Source organism: Vicugna pacos, chromosome 14 (genome assembly GCF_048564905.1).
Source record: "Vicugna pacos chromosome 14, VicPac4, whole genome shotgun sequence".
Classification (NCBI taxonomy): Eukaryota; Metazoa; Chordata; class Mammalia; order Artiodactyla; family Camelidae; genus Vicugna; species Vicugna pacos.
This window is the reverse complement of record NC_133000.1, coordinates 43,650,591-43,656,296: the sequence shown is the minus strand read 5'-3', so window position 1 is coordinate 43,656,296 and position 5,706 is coordinate 43,650,591. Positions and strand designations below refer to the sequence as shown.

General features: G+C 33.1%; 1 pseudogene; it reads right to left on the bottom strand.

Annotated features, from left to right (window-relative positions):
• Positions 1 to 3,363: 3,363 nt before the first annotated feature.
• On the bottom strand, positions 3,364 to 4,013 carry LOC102528638 (heterogeneous nuclear ribonucleoprotein H3 pseudogene; annotated as a pseudogene).
• Positions 4,014 to 5,706: the final 1,693 nt, after the last annotated feature.

Here is a 5,706-nt window from a genome sequence, read left to right as displayed (position 1 = left end):
AAAAAATATCCCTGAATGACATTTACGTGTGGTTCTAGAAAAGACTTCAATTTTGTGAAATAGCCTTCTTGTAAAATATCTTTTATGATAGGATGGAGTCTACAAATATTTATATATATTAAGATATACATATCTGTACAGTTGTGTGTGTGTGTATATATATATATATATATATATATATATATATATATAATCTTGAGAATTTTCAAACGGGTTAATAAATATTCATTATCTGTGACCTAAAGAGCTCAGATAAAGTAAGAATAAGCGACTTGTAAATAACTCGTGTCAGTGAGGACCCACCTGCTATACTCAATCATACCCTATTCTACAACAAAACAGCCATGTAAGGGTCATTACTAAGAAGAATGTCAAATTGGCCGATTTAATGTTACTTAGGGCTTACTTTATCTATATAACTGTCTCAGATAAGAACTGCAAGCTAATAATAATTACATTAGTGTCAAAAGTGTAGGGGACACCTATGGTTTATTTAGTAGGGAAAGAGAGTTTTAATGTTCTAAATTGAATTTTACTGTCTACTTTGAGATAGTTAAAATAGCATATGGAAAATATTCAACCCCCCATTAATGGCTGACATCTGAGAAATGCAATATTGTTTGTAATATTTTAATGTCTGCAGCAACTTCAGCCCAAAGGCACGTGGTAGCTTAAATATATTATTGATAGATCTAAATCAAGTTACTATATTTTCATGAAGTAAAGTTTAAATGTGCCATTTTTTAAAGTTACAAATTGTTTATACTTCTGTGGACATGCAAAGTTTACTCCTTTTGGTAACACGTTGCATTCTCCAGATTCATATGGCTAAGGGAAAAAGATTTTACAAAAGTAAATATGTAATGATCAACTTCAAAATATGAGTTTTATATATGATCATGGTTTTCAGGTAACACATACAATCTATATTTGACACTGAGCCATCAGAATCAATTATGGAACAGTAAAATATATATCAAAAACTCAGTATATATATACACTTTCAAAGCTATTTTTAAAGGTGGAAACCTGTCATTTATATTTTTTTGTTTCTAATGTTTCAAAGACAATTAACCCCAGAGTATGTATTACTCACATGAGTTAAGAAATAAGTACCTTAAAAATATCTACCATCACCAAAACAACAGTAATTTTTTTTGTTTTAAAGCATATTTTAACATGTACAAAACAGTTTGTTACTACATCTTCATTCATAGTAGAAACCTTGGAAAGAGACACATAGCAGAGAAATGTGGATTGATAACATTCAAAAACGGACTGTTTGATGAGTGTGTGATCCATTGATTGTTAGCATGAATCTATGTTATCCAATGTAACATAGCAATGGGAAGGTGAGTGTCCAGAAAGTAATTGTAGAGCAGCACCTTAGGAGAAAGTTTCTCTTTTCTAAATGAAATTAACAATTTTGGAATTGATGATAAAAGGAGACTTTGCACCCATTGCTGTATCAGCCAATATGGCAGTAGTTAGAAAGACTAAATGCATTTTAGCTTCGTATCTTTTATTTGAAGCTCAGCTCATCAAATCTGTCAGAATAACCAGTCAAACTGTCCTGAGTATGCCTGACTAGGAACCACCAAGTAACAAAAGAATGTACATATACTATGCTTTATAACAAAGCACGTTGCTACACATAATCTTATTCTTCCTCACACGCCCCAAATACAACAACCCAAATGAATGAGAGAACTTAAGTGATTCACACATGGACACACAGTCTATGGTAGCACATTCCAGATGTAGACCAAAGTTTTCTGACGCTAATCACAGACTTCTTTCTGTTATATATGCTCTTGTGAGGAGGCTGAAAACATGTATTTCATCAAGATTTAATGTATAACATCATTTTGTTAAATGTCAAATATGTGAAAATTCTTCTAGAAGAATTCAAACTGGCTGTGGCTTATTTTGCTCTTAGATCAATCAACCTCATGAAATATCTGTTCTACGGGGTTCATCATGGGGTCAAAATACAGTGGGTTTCCTACTTGGATGACTATGTTAGTGGTATGGTAAACCATATATATGGTGTAAGATAATTTGTAACATTTTAACGAATATTCTTAGAGAAATAATTCTAAAAGCAAAACGTGAACAGAATGAAAGATAAAGACCTAGGTGCTCCTCTGTGAATGCGTGCACGTGAATTCATTTTTCCTTCCACTTACGTAGTGCCTGATATGCCAAGTTCCAACTGAATTCTGAAAGTCCATAAAACAGTGAGCATTGCAGAAAGCTCTACTCCTACATTCAAGAAGCTTACAGTCCAGTAAGGGACACCGGTATTCATCAAATAATCATTTTCCATTCAGGTATTCATTCATTCAGCCAGTATTTATGGAACACTTTGAATGAGAAATTATTCTCAGTGCTGCAGATACAGCTGCGTAAATATAGAGGCTGCTGCACAGATATGAAGCGATGCAACTGGACACTATTTTCTGCAACTGAAACCCACAACTCCTGGCAGTAGTTAGAAAGACTAAATGCATTTTAGCTTTGTATCTTTTATTTGAAGCTCAGCCTGAAAGCAGAGGTCTTGTGAACCATTAACCATGTCCTAACCCTTCTTCATCTATCCAGAAAATGCCAGTTGAAGCTGGAAACTTATTTGAAGCTTTTCATTTAAGCCAAAAGTCCATGTAACTTAGCTTTATTTAACAACATATAAATATGCACGTTATACCATATAAAAATTTATTATTAATATATTGTAATGTTATAAAGCCATTAGTTTTCACTTGCCCTCAATTTTTTAAATAAAATTGATTCCTGGAGCAAAGATGTTCTACTGAGACTTGTTTGGGAAATGATAAGCAATTATTTCAGCAGAGCATTATTTTCAAGTGTTTTAAAAAGTACAGAAACTAAAACTGGAGAAATAAAATAAGAAACCATTCTGTAGACCCATGAATGCAAAAGCAAAGTAATATTGTATTTTGAGAGGATCTGTTGCTTTCTTTTTCACATTATTAGAGCTATTAATATCTACCTTGCAGGAGAGTAATGCCATAAACGAGGTAAGGGCACCTCTCAGAGTATAGACCATTTAATAGGAAATCAATAAATACTAAGATGTATATTCTTCGCTGCTTTTGCAATAGTTCATTTGAAGTGATGGGGGGCATATCACATACTTATTTTTTAATATAAAATTTTACTTTTAAGTCAAAGTATGCAACAAATAAAACCTACAGAAAACATTTCTTATCACAACTTGTTGCTTTACCAAATAATATTTTGAAAACACTTTTTTTCAGGCATTCAGTTCCTAAAATACAAAAGAAGTTAAATCTGTCAGGAAGCCTAGCAGCCTAGACACTGTGTATTGGTGGTTATGTGTCAATACGTCACACACCATCCACCTCCATTCATGCCGTCTTGTCCGTGGTAACCTCCACCGACCCCCCCACCACCTAAGCCATCAGGAATACCACTGTAAATGGTTTCCCATTCCCATTCTTCCAACAGATTCATAATCTCTCTTTTCATTTGCTCCATCTTTTCTGTAACATTCCATTCTAGAACTTCCCGTTCCAGAACCATCTCCAGGACTAGAATTCAAGAGGAGTTCAATGTATTGATGTTGCATGTTATTCTTATCTTCAGACGTGGCAAGCTACTGCATCTTCACATGTCATAAACTCTACATCTGCTTCTCTTGTTGCTCTGCCTTCAGCTTCAATATCACTATGAACTAGTATTGGATTTAGTGGTGAGAAGAAATTAGCAATGTCATTTTCACTTGAAAGAAAACATGATCCTCTCATATGTACAAAATGACCACCATGAAAACCTGAACTTGCATCAGCGGCTCCACCATAGCTGTGACCTCTCATACCTCTTACATCTTGCAATCTGTCATCAAAGCCATCATTTCCATAGCCAGAGTTATTATAGCCACCATAGTCATCAAAACCTCCATAACCAGGATATTGGGGAAGGAAAAGGCAGGGCAGATGCCATAGATATAACACATGTATTATTTTCATCATCCACTCCTCACCCCCGGTGCAGTACGATAACTTTGATGAATATTTGATCAGGAATAAATGACCTTTTTCATCTCACTGGTAATTTTACATAGCCAGAAAAAGCTGTCGAAATTTCAAAGTGGGAAGTATGAAAATATGGCAGATAGTAAGTAGGATAGTGTTACTTACATACAAGACCCTACAAAACTATAACACAAATATAAAATGGTCTTTGATAGTTATGTAAAAACCTAAAATTGCAATTCTTTACTAGGCAAGAATATAGTTGGACTTCTAAAAGTTAGTGCAGCTAACATATTGCACAGGATTTGAACTCCTGTGCATTGCATAACACTACATTGTAGAAAACTATATTGAGTCTTGTCTTTCATTTTTATTATATTTTATACTGCTGGGAACATCTAGTTTACTCACATCTCGATTCAAACATTGTTTCCTCAATATTTCTTCATTACTCTCTCTGTATATATACATATATATATATAATATATAAATTATTATATTATATTATATATCATTACTGGTTTCTCTTTTAACATTTTTAGAATACTGTCATTTTACTCTCTTCAATTGATTTGCTCTATGTGGCTCCAGATTTTATCTTCAATCCCAAATTATCCTTTTAGAAGAAAGGGTTAAGAATTTGAATGGTTTTACTTTTTGCCAATTTAGATTCCTAAATGAACAATAGTTTAGAAGTATTCAAGTACTGAAACTTAGAATTCATAAATGTCTCAAAAAAGAAATGTTCTTCACATGAGAAAGCTCTTCCTCTTACCTCTAAAAAATTGTTACTCTCCATATTTTGGAGACCAATATAGAGATGAAGGGTACAGAGCATTTTCTAAAACGGGATTTCTGTGACGTAGTGTGTTGTGTGTGGTGTGTGTGTGGTGTGTGTGTTTTGTGTACATACACACATGTACTTATCTGTGCTTCTTCGTGATGGTAAAATATTTTCTTTCTCCTTTACGAATAAAAATGTCTTATTCTAAAGAAGATACATAAACTATCAAATGCAATGTGATGTTTTTGTTAAATAATAAGCAACAGAAGCATACAGAAATAAATATTTCTCATGGAGGTAAAATATATACAACTATAAAATCATAAATATACTGGAGAATTATAATATGAATTTGTAAATTGTATGCAAATAGCTTGAAACCAGATCTATAAAGACATAAATAAAGCAACAAGACTGAAAGGTTTATATGTTGGCTTGTTTATAGAGTAGCACAAACATTTTTCTTTTTTAATTGGCAATTAATTTTCGGCAGCCATCTAGGTACTTTCATGTCAAATTACTTTTCCTACACTAAACAAGATTAGGCATCCAAGCAGCAAAGCACTTACGTGAAAAGTGAGAAACTGACTGTCAAGTAGATATTTTCCACCTCTAACCAATTAAAATGTTTCTTTTTTGAAGAATGGGTGTTGTAATTTCACATTTTGTATTTTTACCTAAGTACATACCTGTATAACATCCCAGTTCACAAGGGCTGAAAAAGGTGTGTGTTGATATTTCTGTTGTTTCCTTTATGCAATTTACCTTTAGAATGAAACACAAAAGGATTTTTCTCCCCAGGGAGAGGGGTGCATTTTAAAAGATAGAATTTTCTTACACTACTGCACACAAAAATACATCAATGGTACATGTACATATCTGTTTAAGTATATATATGTGTAC